We start from the raw sequence: 13,828 nt of genomic DNA, 5'->3' as shown, positions 1-13,828 counted from the left end.
GGAACAGCCACCTTTCGAGTGCTTGCTAGCCGCAGTGGTCAGTGGCTGCTGCACTGGAGAGTACCAGTTCCAGATGGTCCCGGTGCAAGTACAAAGTAACTAACAGATTTTCTCCCACATTTCCAATGAAGGTCTATGAAATTTTAAGTATTAGAGGAAAGAGTGAAGAAAATAGGTTCGAAAGCAGGTGTATATTTTGAACAGTGCCATTTTACCTCTGAGGCTTCCAGCCTGTGATTAAGGAACATGTGACTTTTGAAATGTGGCTTTTAGAGATTTTATTCTATTTAAAAATATATTTTTAATTATAAAAATGAATCTGTGCTTATTATAGAACACTTAATACACGGTACAGAAGATAACAAAAATCAACTAGAATCCCACAACCTATAGATAATCACTGTTTGAAGTTTTGGGGTATTTCTGTCTGCATATGCAGATTGGTTTCATAGTTGTCATTAGACTGCAGATGTCCTTGTATATCTTGCTTTTTATTCACTTAATTTTATATCACAAGCATCTGTATTTGTTGTTAAAAGCTCTTTATAAGAATGGATGGTACATCATATGACTGAGCCACGGTTTATGGAAATCAGTGACTTTTGGTAGGGTGGGCGTTGCAATAAGCTCACTAAATGTGACAAGAACAAAAAGTTATTTTATGGAAAAGTCACCCTACGGTGTCACCATCCTCACCCCTCATATTGGTGGCCTTCCTTCGATGATTGTAGGCAACTCTGGGCAACCAGTTACCTTTCTACTCTTAAGCTTTTTTTTTTTTTTTTCAAGAAAATAACTTAGAAAAGAATCTCCGTTTTCCCCACCCAATCAATTCAGATGTTTGATTACCACATTGACACAACTGGATTATGACCTAAGGGTAAAAAGCAACTTTTCTAAAGATATTTTGAATGGAAAACAAGAGCATTTTAAAGGTCCTCATATAGCAGTTTATTTCTCTTGTTAAATTCATATCCCCTAAGATATCACAGCACCCACTAGGTATAGGTACTGGGCCACCCTTCATTAAATCATAGTTGGATTTATTTTTGCTTCCCTTTTTGGCCCTCTTTCCCACCATTTGTCATTTTCACAGGCTTTAGTGACATAAATCTTGTGGAATGTTGGCTATGCACATAGCATGAAGGATTCAACCTCTCCCATTTCAGGCTGGTTGGCCAATGTAAGCAACTGAGGGTGGCAGAGATCGGGGACAGATAAGACAGGGACAAGAAGGGGTAGAGGAACTCTGGAAAGAATACCAGATGTACAAAAATGACATCTTTAAGGTTGAGGGCGATGGCAATTGACTGATGATTACCAGGTAACAATGGAGTCCACTGGAAGCTGCACAACCATCAACTGTTATGATTATTCTTACCCATCTATATGGAACTGTTTGGTTTGCTTCTCTGCACACAATCCTGATTCAGTGTGGTGCCTGCATATTGTAGATGTCTTATCCAGGAACCCAGGGACCTGGCTCTGAAGGAAAAGCTGAGATCAGAGTATTTCTGCAACAGGGCTAGTCTCTTGCAAACTTGTCTTCCTGAAGCTCGGAGTCCAGCTGGCCTGGAGGGAGGCAGTCTCTCTGACAACCTGCTCTTTGGCGTTATATCTCTGTCACAAAAGAGCTATTTTTCCTGACTTGAAGAATCTGATGGCACATGAGTGCTGGAAGGATTTTATGAAGCTGGTAAATATGAATCCAAGTTTACTTAAAACCAGTGGCTCTTCTCACTGTCGATGCTGTGGAGTTTATGGCTTTTTCTCTCAAGCTCTCTTTGGCCCAAGCAATTCAGGGCAGGGAGATTGAAGGGTATTTTGTTTCTCATGTGGGCAGTCTGAAAAATAGTGGACCTTTTAACATTGCACTGACAGACACTCTCAGAGCTAACATAATTGATGTATTCATAGGAGCTTAAGCAAAATAGCTTTCCAAAAGGGAGAAAAACTTGTCTTTTCACCTAAGCACTGACCGATTTGTGGTTTGGATGCTTACACGAGATATTAAACAGACTCAATGGAAAAGGCTTGTTCGCCTCAAGTCTGACTTTCCCTCATCTTGTAATTTTTGGCCTTGATTCAAAATTTTGTCCATTCCCCTGCACTCCTTGGGTTGAGGCCAGCGCCACGGGCTTGCACTCTCCATGGTGTTGACAGAGTGTTTTTCAGCTGTACCAAAGGCCACAGATTTTATGTCAGACTTCAAGATACACAGCTTGATAAACATGTCTGCCTCTGGCGATTGGCAGCATTCTTTCTGGAAAAGAAAACAAAAATTGTTCTACATAAATAAGGCAAGTGGTATGAATAGCATAGAATAACATAACTTGGAAGGTGTGCCTGAGGCTTGAACTTTTTTGCAGCATGTTTTGCTCTTCAGTTCAATTTATTTTTGAGTTCTCGCTTTACCCCACCAGCATCTGATTACTTTCGTCAGCCATATGTGTCTGGTTGTGTAACAAATAAACAAATCAACAACTGATTTGTTTGGAAGGTTGGTTGGTGATAAATAACTCCAGAATGGTGTTTGGAAAAAGTATTTTGGCTTTCTGTAGATATTTTATTTTAATTTTCATGTGGGATGAAATGGCTGATTATCATTAACTCTCTCTTTCACGGGCTGGGCACAGTGGCTCACGCCTGGGATTACAGGCCAAGGTGGACGAATCACGAGGTCAGGAGTTTAAGACCAGCCTGGCTAACATGGTGAAACCCTGTCTCTACAAAAAATACAAAAAATTAGCCGGGAGTAGTGGCAGGTGCCTGTAATTCCACCTACTTGGGAGGCTGAGGCAAACAGAAATGCATGAACCCGGGAGGCAGAGGTTGCAGTAAGCCGAGATCATGCCACTGTACTCCAGCCCGGGTGGCAATGTGGGACTCTGTCTCAAAAAAAAAACCCAAAAACCAAAAAGCAAAACAAAATAAAAGAACAAGAAACTGCATGATGCTACTTCTCTCTGATACTTTCTAGTTTTTTTTTTCCCATCACTTTTTTCTCTCGCCATGTGTCAGGTCACACGTGGGAAAATTGGGAAATCTTCCCAAGTGGATGATACAAAACCCAACCCTGTGTTCTTGGAAATCTCGTCTTTGTAGTGCTGCAGCCAGCTCAGTCCAGATTTCCACAGTCAGAGGACTGGATATCTTCTTCTGACAATTTCCTGCAATCAGAGGGGGGTCTTAGTTTGCCACCTGGACTTCAAAGTTGGCTATTGGAGAGGAAGAGGGGGGAATACATCCTGAGAGTCAGCACCCTCTTTCTAAAAGCTGCTTTGCCATTGAACAGACACCCTGGAAGCCTGAAGGGAAGGCTGGCTTCTTCAGGTTGAACTTGCCTTTGGATGCCGACAATCAGTTTAGCAAGCCCATGTGGACCGGATGGTTCAGGGCTAGCCCCGGAACCTCTCCAGTGCAGCCTGCTGGCCAGATTGTACCACCTCACCAGGATGCTGGCTGCTCAAAGGCCAAAGAGACCCTTGGTGCCTGCTCTCGGGAATTCCTCAGTGGCACTCAACATTAATTACCCCTCCCCCAAGCCCTTCTGCAAAGTCCAGTGCCAGATCTCTGATGTCACTGCAGGACTATGATTAAACACCAGCTCCAGATCAGCCCAGTGACAGGGAGGGTCATCAGTAATGGATTTGAAAGGGGCTTCAAGGCCCAGGGTAATATGTTATTCATTACCAATGTCAGCCGAGGAGCTGCGAACCTGTCTGTTGGTTGGTAGCACTTCATGTGACACCTCCCCAGGGGCACTGCTAGAGAACGCAGTTTCTGTTTGATGAGTGGGGGGAGTGTGGTGTAAACATGTGATGCTAGTATCTTATAAGGTAGCAGAGCTGAGTAGAGATGAAATAGTTCAGCAGTCTTAAGCTACTTCAGAGAGCCGCCTCAGAAATAAAAATGGTTCATTCATAGACATAGAAATTCATACATATGTATATATGCACACATATATGCATGTGAATATATATATACATATGCATATTGTTTTTGATGTTTGGGGATGAGCTCTGAGTTTACGACATCTTGACAAGCTCTTCTGTGCACCTATTCTGTTTGCAAAGGGCAGGGTTCCTAACCTGGGGTGCATGCTTAATGGCCCATGGAGGGGCCTGGACACGTTCTGAGAACCTCTGTGATCCTAAGTACGTTTTCGCATGGAGGGCTAAGTTACTTAACCTCTCCGAGATTTTTTAGTCATCTATAAGATGGGGAAAATAATATCTGCAGCATTGGGTTAGGGTGAGGATTAAATGAGAAAATGCATATAAAGCACTTAGCACAACCTGTGGCCCCAAAGTACTCTCTCAATATTAGATGTTATTATTATAATTGTTGTTGTTAACAAGATATACCTTTGTGAATTTTAAGTGGATCTGGGAGCCACAGATTTTTAACCAGATTTGCAGAGGAAACTTTGAACCAAACAGGTGAGGAACTGCCGTCTTTGATAGCTAGAACCACTGGAGAATAAATCTTTTACAGAGTCAAACTCACTTTGTCGGAAATGGAAGATGAAGACATGTGATTTGTGAGGTTGACCAATCTGGGGAAATTCCTATAGTCCCCAGGAAGCTGGAAGACTCTGCCAAATTTTATGTTACTGCTGTTTTTCTTCTACCTTCTAAATTAGATGAAAAAAAATCTTTTCACAGTCTCTCCACATTTTTTTTCTCTGAATAAAGCCTGTGGCTTTGTACATAAACAAAGCCTGTTTTCCCACATTTTATATTCTTTTGGCATTTGGGCTATTATTATAACAACAATACCCTGTTACCAGTCTCAGGGTATTGTTTATAATTATAAGATAAACATTTCAACTGAAAGCTGCAGCTTTCACGTGACATAAGTAAACATTGCTATTTCCATCTTACAAATTTGTAATCTGATTTTTAATATATGCACCAATTCAGAAACAGTTACTCTCAATTCAGGTTATGGCAAACTCACGCACCACAGAAAACATCACAAAAACTTCCTGCAGTCCAGTGGCCCCAGGAATCGATTTACCACAAACCCTGTTGGGGAGGAAGTATCTTCCTCCTGTCATAAATCCTGAGACCCTGTAGATAGGACTGCATGGCTGAAACTACATGCCTGATAATCGACATGATTTTTCACATAGCAGTGAAGAGCAATAGCTGTGAAAGTTACAGAACACCAAATTACATGTAGTAAAAATAGACAGTCAAGCCCTTATCTAAAAATTAACTTAACTGCTTGAGGAAAGAGATGGCTATAAAATTAAATGGTGTAATTTCATATATGGAAATGGCTGTCCTTTCTTATATTTAAAATTTACCTTAGGACATACTTATCTCTGCACAAAGCCAGTTTTTAAATGGGAAACATTCCTCCAGCAGGATGTTCTTTCCATCTCTTGGGGGCCGCCGTGGAATAGCAGTACTCAGTGATCCAGGGGAGAGTACGTCAGTGCTCAGAAGCAAACTTCCTCAGTGAAAGTCTCACGGAAACTGGCCTCATCCATCATTATCCGTTCTCATCCCAAGGCAGCATGCTGGCTTTCCATCCGATGGAATTTGGTGGGAGACTCTTGTGAGAGGTTGCTGTATGGGGTGAGAAAATGACCCAGTGTGCAGAGTGCCACCTGTGGAAGCTGCCGAGGAGGAGACCAGAGGAACCGTTGTTTGGCCATCTTCTAACTGATTTTAGAGCCACAGCTGCTCTTAATGTAGGAAGCTATTGTATATAAGCAAGACGATAATTCAAGATCATTGTGCAAATGGACTTCTGTTTTCCTATCTGTGGTATAACATTGTTTCTCCCCGGAATTCAGCTCATCAAGGCTTTCTTTGATCCAGTGCTTTTCATAAACTCCATAGAAAAGTCTGACATTGAATTTTTGTCTGAATTTTTCTTTTTAACAAGGAAACCAAGGCCTTTTGTGTTCTTCTAATTTTAATTAAAGTGGAAGTCCATGCAATTATGTGATGACTTACAACAGCAAATAGTTTTGCTTTTGATGGTCCCTTGAGTCTCAGAGACAGAAGCAGGAGCTACTTTGCTTATTCATGATGCATTTATTGAGCCCTTACATCATTTGAGGCACTGTTCTGGGCCCTGTGGAGACTGAAGATGAAAGGAACCTGGATCCTGCTCTCAAGGGCTGAGGATGAGGTAGTGAGGCCAAGGCTTGTGCATATCAAGGCATGACTGCATGTCTGAAAATGGGGTGTTACAGAGGTGCAGGAAATTCCTTTGGAAGGTCAGAGTCAAGAGAGATTGTATCTACCTTGTACATGGGATAAGGCTTCTTGGAGGAGGTGGCATTTAACCAGGTGAATAATGTGGGCAAATCCAGAAAAGGTGATATCGTGTAGGAATGGGATTTTGACTCCATTTTCCTTGAAAAAATGACTAGATCCATGCATTTTTTATGGAAATTAGGGTCCGAAGATGACCTGGGTGGGCTTTATTTCACTTTCCAGTTCTAGATTTTTTTTTTTGTACAAGTCATGTGACTTTAAAGCAAGAAAAGTGTAAAGATTACAAATGCAAGGCAGAAGAGCAAGTCAATATGGGCGTTGTGGGTCATAAAGGGCATTTCTTCCACATTGGAGTAATTCATCAGGTCAGTATGCCAGATAAATATAATCTCTGAAATCAGAAAGCACGAGCAAAGTTTGAAAACCCTCCATTTCCACATGTGACCTTTACCTATTTATAGAAGGAATCACAGCGGAATAAGGCAATCACCCTTTCTCGGAAAGCAAGAAGGATGCATTTCCTGGCACCATAAATAGAATGTCTGTGAGTCTCTGGCCACCCCCTCTCCTTAGCAGATAGTAGACAGTGGATGGTAACAGCCTGTCTTTTGGGCAGGAATAATTAATGGGGCGAGTGTATGTCTGTGGCTTTTGAACAGCTCGGGTGAGACTGCTTGTCCATTTCAGCTTTCACCTAAACCACTGGGACACTTACTTCCTGCGTCAATGGTGAGTCTGCAGTGCTAACAAAAGACTTCCATTGATTATCGCCCTGTAGTAATTGCTGCCAGTGTGAGGCTGTCCCTCACAACTTGTTGACATTTCTTGACAATTTAAATATGGCCCATGTTAAAGGCCTGAAGCCATCAGAAGGCAGGGTGAGGAATGAAAAGGCAAATATAAACTTTTCCAGAAAACTCCAGTTCAGGGTACAAAAAAACATCTCCAGGGATGATATTTTAATTGTTAGGAGCCTTTTCAGTGGAGCCTCCCAGCTCTACTTGTGCTGAGAGGTTGCTGGTAAGCTAAAGCCAAGTAGTCCCCGTAATACTTTGTAAATAAGAGGAGGCAGTGATGTATCCATTAGTACACGAATATCCCCTCAGATTTTCAAACAAAGGCATGTTAGGAACCATCAGAAGGAAAGGTTTCATTTCATGGGTGGGGTGGAAATTGGCAGCTGCATCTGGAAAACCACTTTGCAACTCAGCTGCGCTTGATGCTTAGCAAACTGACCAGGTTCAGCAAACTGTGGCCGTGACCCAGTAAATAAAGTTTTATTAGAACACAGCCATGTTCACTTGTTTATATACTGTATGGCTGCTTTCTTTCTACAATAGCAGAGTTGCTGTTGGACAGACTGTTTGGCTTGCAAAGCTGAAATTATCTACTCTTTGGTCCTTTACAGAAAGAGTTTGCAGATCCCTGCCCTAGATTAATGGTATACTGAAGGATGATTTTTATATTAAGCTACCAAATAAAATATTTTGTAGGAGATTCTGTAGTCCTAGAGAAGCTGTGCAAATAAGTGTGGGCTTTGAGGCCTAGAAAGCTGGGCTTGAGAGAAACAGGGCTACGCCCTATCCTTATTATAAAAACTTTAACATTTCTCTGCATCATTCTCATTCGACTTCTCTAAGATACTCATGTTCTTAGCTAAAAGTTCCTGCCTCCTGTGACTTTAGGGATCCTGGGAAAACTGGTAGAATTTTATTTCCCTTGGAGCCCTCACAATCTAAACTGCTAATTCTTAAATGGAGGTGTAAACGCTTTTGATTGACATTTGGTTTAAGTATGACCATAAAAACTCCCAGTGCCACAGGTAGATTTAGTAAAAGTTAGGCATACTTGTTCTGGCATTCCACAGTTAAATTTAAGTTTTATGGACTGCTTAGAGAAAGAATTCTTTATAGCTGGGAAGGAATTAACCTTTAAGGCGCCAGTTTGCTGTAATTGTTAAAATTAGCACAGTTACTTGGGTGGAAAACTCTAAAATGTTCTATACTCTTGCTTTCTTTGGCAGCACATATATTAAAATGTTCCATACTCTTTTACTGTGAAGGTCCCTAATTTAGCTGTCACCAACATGGATGCTGAATTGAGACCCAGCACTAGAGGCCACTTCCTACCCTCAACCTTAAAAAACTCTTATACATATAGAGAAGATGTCCTTTGCCTTGGATGAAAAGCCAGTGGATTGCTGTGTTGAGAAAGATCCCGAGGATGCATCCAGGAGCAGTAGGGAAAAACTTCATGATTATTAACAATGGTTGATATCTGCGAAGCTTCTAGACAGAAAGTGATGGCAACTCAGGCTGCATAATTGTTACTCTTGCTCTGTGGTTTCAATGGCTGTGGAATTGCAGGATTGTCTTCTGTTTCTTTGTTATGAGCTTCCTGCTCTGTTGTCAGCAGGTCTGGGACTCCATGTTCCTGTCACTGGGTCTTATCACCACTTCTTATTCTGTTACTCCATTGCTCTATTTTTATTTCTTTCTATATTTATTTATTTATTTTTGGCTCCTCTAACTGGAAAAACTTCTCTTGAGAAGTCTTTCTGTTTCAGACACTTCTGGTTGATAAGAGTACTTCTTTCCACCCCCCAGGGCCAGTGCATGCAAGTGTGCAGACTGCAACCTGGACGAGGTGGCCTAGACACAGATCTGAGGGAGGCTTAGATCCAGAGTGTGTCCGTTCCTTTCAGCTTTATTGGTCTGCATCCTTTTTAAAGGGTGGATTTTCTTTTTTTCTCCTTTTCTTTCTTTTAAAATAATTCACTCATAGATTACTATTTTATTAAATTAATGTTAATCCATTCGTTATTTATTTATGTATTTATTTATTGAGCCAGGGTCTTGCTCTGTTGCCCAGGCTGTAGTGCAGTGGCACCATTTTGGCTCGCTGCAACCTCCACCTCCCAAGTTCAGGTGATTCTTGTATCTTAGCCTCTGTAGCTGGGATTACAGGCGTGCACCACCATGCCCAGCTAATTTTTGTATTTTTAGCAGAGACAAGGTTTCGTCATGTTGGCCAGACTGGTCTCGAACTCCTGACCTCAAGGGATCTGCCAGCCTCGGCCTCCCAAAGTGCTGGGATTATAGGCATGAGCCACCATGCCCGGCCTAATTCTTTTCTTTTGATGTTTAAATTGCCCCAGATTTGGCCAGTAGGAACCCTTGCAGGTTGGCTTCTGTGTTCTTTTGACATATTGCTAGCATTTTTGTGGGCATCTTTTTAACTTTCTGGCAAGGCAAAATGTTCCAGGCTTATCTTTACTTTCCTCACCCCAGCCCTAGAATCAACCATTTCTCCAAGGAGCCCTGGCTCCTTTCAATTAGCAATGGTATTTATAAGCTAAGACTGGGGTTCCAGGTGTGCTCACAGCTAAATGGAATGTCACTGGTTTTAGGATGCAAAAGAATAAAAAAATTTTAATGACATCATGAATTTATATTGACACTTTGAAGACCAATCCAATCCCATAAGGTCCTCCCTTGCTGTCCCCACTCCCTTTTAAATTATTTTCTTTATGGTTGGAAACAACCCGGCTTCCAACAATATCAATCCACCTACTATGTAAGAACTATTTTTGCATACTTATTCATGTTCTCATTCTCGGTTTAATCCTACCTCTACAATCATATGTATTAATGACTCATCATCAGTCCTTGTGCCAGTTTCCCCACTTATCTCTTGGTTGGATGGTTGGATGAGTCTCATCCTCTAGTGGACACCTCAGGAATAGCAGGTGTTTCATTATCTTTCAGATGGGAAAGCTTCTCCTGACATTACTTCTGGCTTCCAGTTCTGTAGGTCAACTCTGGCTTGTTTTGACTCGGCTGAGCTCCAGCTCTCTTTCAGTCTCAGGATATAGGCAGAAGGAGCAGCCCCTCTGGAACACTCTTCTTCTGGCAGAGGGTAGGACCAAAGAGGTTGAACCAAACGATTCAAGCACATTTACAGCTTCTGCTTAGATGTGGTGTACATAATATTTGCTCTCATTCCATTGGCTAAGGCAAGTCCCTTGGCCAAGCTTCCAGATGGGCCAGGAAGTACACTCCTCCCACATGGAAGCATGGCAAAGGTGAGGAGTAGCGATACTTTCACAGAAAAGGGAGATGTTAAAATGCTCAAGTGTAAAGTAAATCTTCAAGTAGGCAATTTTGTTTAGTAGAATTTCCCAACTTAATTGACCACAAACTTTTTTTTTTTTGGGTACATCTTTTAGCATTCAAATTCCCTGGAGGACACTTTGGGAAATGCTGCTCTGATCCATCTGGAGGTGTTAGAATTGACCTTAGAAAAGACAGTTCTTTGGAGGTCTGGGTCAATGGAATATATGGAGTTCTGAAACTCATGTTTCATTGAGTGAGAACCAGACATTAAAACCTCCTATATCAGGAAGTCCAATCTTACTTTATTAGCTAATATGTCTTCAGTCTTAAAGAGTGTCAAAAATAGATTTGGACAATAAACTTTAAATTCACATGCTTTCCGATCTTTGTGGATCATCAATGATCTCTTTAGGAATCATCTATGCCCCTAATCGTCTTTTTTTTCCTCTAATAATTCGTTGCTAAGGGATTATCATTTGCTATATATTTCATCAAATAACAAAATCAAGAATCTCCGTCTGGTTGTTTTTATGTCTCTCTCTAGATGATTACTGTCTTTCTTGGTAACAGATACGTGAGTAATAAATTGCTTTTAATGATGATGAAAAATTGCTTACTGAGCATTTGATAAGTGCATGGCAGGGTGCCTTCATTCTGTGGACTTTGGCTACATGGAAAGCAGAGAAATAAAATTTAAATTAGGAACACATATGCTTTCTTTATAGCATAAGGCAAATGTCTCACAACCTTAAAGTTAGGAGATACAGGTTATTGGCTAGAAAGATGGAAACGAGGGCATCCACATTCTGCCAACTTGGGGGTACACTTGAACAATTTTTTCCAGGTCTTTAGTTTTCTTATCTGCAAAATAAGAGATACTATGTGGAGTCCTGAAGAGGTTCTGCTAATAAAGACAGAAAAGATGAAAAAAGTTCTGCAGAAGGATAGAAGTGTGCCACACAGTATAGTTTAAGTTGCACTTTTTATCCCAAATGCTTGATGTTTCAAGCCTTATTTTTCTAATTTTTAATTATAAAATGTATATAACATAAAATTAGCCATTTTAGCCATTTTTAGGTGTATATTCATAATGTTGTACAACTAACACCACTCTAAATTTCCAGAACTTTTCATCTTTCCAAACATTAGCTCTGTGCCCATCAATAAAAACTCCCTATTCTCCCTTACCCTCAGGTCCTGGTAGCCTTTATTCTACTGTCTATCTTTATGAATTTGCCTAGTCTATGTATCTCAGATAAGCAGAATCATACAGTATTGTCCTTTTGTGTCTTGCTTATTTCTTTTAACTTAATGTCTTCAAGCTTCATCTACGTTATTGCACTTAAAAAGGTGGGAATGTGATTGGCTCTGCACTTAGCTTAGATCTGAATCACACTGAGCCTCTGCCAGGAGGCTTCAATAATTTACAGTTTAGTGGGGTTAGACTTGTCTTGGGCTCATAGGTGGTTTAAATTGGGTTTAAAAAGATTTATGCAAAATTCCAGTGCAATATTTGTAAGATCCAAAGAAATTAGATCTTCATTCCTTTTTAAGGCTGAATAATATTTCACTGGGATAGTATTCCATTGTACGAACATGCCAGATTTTGCTCATCCTCTGATGATCAATGTCCACTTTGATTGTTTTCACGTTTGGCTATTGAACAGTGCTGCTGTGGACATGGCGTACAAACCAAGTCTCATACTGAAGGGTTCCAGTTCACCTCTGCAGTCTTAAAGCCTTGACGCTCAACTGGGCAGAGGTACAGTATCCAGTGAGTAAAAGAAGGCAATTGGCAAATGATCACACTTCTGGCTTGAAAGGTTATAGGTTTAGTTTCTGTCCCCTTTTTATCAGGGCAGTCCTTTCCCTGGAAGCAAGTTTGGCTCCTAAAACCACCTTGGTGTAGTGGTTGTGAAGCCCCATGCAGATAAGAGGAGGAAGCCATTTGAATCCTGCAGCTTTACAAATTAATGGAGCCATTTGCTGTTGCAGAATTGAAAGTATTACAACTGAGTGGCAGTTGTTTAATATCTTGATTACATAAACTTTGTGTTATGGTTTTGCCATCTGACATGTTAGATTTCATAATAGGATTGAATTTGTATGCTGGAGCCATGTTTATTAACAGAGACTGACATGGTTCTCCTAAGAATTTATGTTAAGCTGACTGTAGAGATGTGGGAAGTCTATGGTGATAGTTGGGGGAGGCCCGAGCCTGTATGGACTAGAATCTTTTGTTTCAGTTTCACAAGAAAACTTCATGGAGATGAAATCCATGTTTTCATTCATTTTGGCATATTGTGTGATGATGGATGTGAAATGGGGCAAGACTGGCTCAAAAATGGGAGACTACGGCGGTCAAAAGTCAAAGGAGTTGCTGTTTTTAAAGAGATTGTCCAAGGGGGAGCCACAGAAAAGCACTTAAACCATTATGAGAATTTCTCTCATAATGCCTTCCTGGCTGTGGGTACAAATACATACAGTTAACAAAAATTTTTGTTGTAGACAGCATTTTCTCAGGAGAATAACTAAGATTTGTTCATTCTAAGATAGGTAACTGTGTCTAGAGCTATTTTTCAGTGTAGTTATGGCCTAAAAAGGTGGCAACATGATTTTAGATTCAAATCTAAGCTCTGCCCTCAGCTTAGATTTGAATAAAAAAAGGCCTCATCCATGAGGCTTTAATCATTATTAATTTACTGAAATTGGGCTGGTGCTGGTCTTATAAAGTAGTTTAAATTGATTTTAAACAGATTTATGTAAAATTCCAGTGTACTATTAGTAAGATCCAAATAAATAAAAACTTTATTTCATATTTTGGGAAATCATGCTTTTAAACTGGCAAACTCTGTATGGTTAAAAATTATGAAGCAAATAGATGGGCTACACCCATATCCAGGTTTTAATTTTAAAGTTATGAATATAATTAATTATGAAGGTATTATTACAGCAAATGTATAAAAGAAAATACCCTTAATCTAACATCCTAAAGCAAATGCTAACGTATTTTGGCACAATTCTTTATAACACTTTCCCTCAGTGTAACTATTTTTCTTTACATATTTGTAATAATAATTTAAGTAGAGTGTTATATCTTGTTCTTTTCATTTAATATTGCATTAAAATAATCCCCATGTTTCTACATTGTCTTCACATCCATAATTTTGAGCAGCTTAATGGAAGGGAAGTATGTAATGTAGAACATTCTGCCTATTTCCAGTTTTAAACTAAACCAGGCCATGGGCATGTGCAGATTTATCGTTCAAGACTTTAGGTATTCTCAGGCAATCCAGAGGTCCATGGCATGTGGTAATTAGCAATTTTACTGAAGCATTAGGGGAATCTGAGTCGTAAGAATGGAGTGTAGGCACTCGCCAGCTAGAATACCAACTGCTTACTCAATATAAAGATATTAACATAGTTTGTCTATTCTCAATTTGTCCCACAAGCATTTTACAAGGGGAAATTATT

The sequence above is a fragment of the Saimiri boliviensis genome, chromosome 10, assembly GCF_048565385.1.
Source record: "Saimiri boliviensis isolate mSaiBol1 chromosome 10, mSaiBol1.pri, whole genome shotgun sequence".
NCBI lineage: Eukaryota > Metazoa > Chordata > Mammalia > Primates > Cebidae > Saimiri > Saimiri boliviensis.
Note: the sequence above shows the minus strand (reverse complement) of the source record.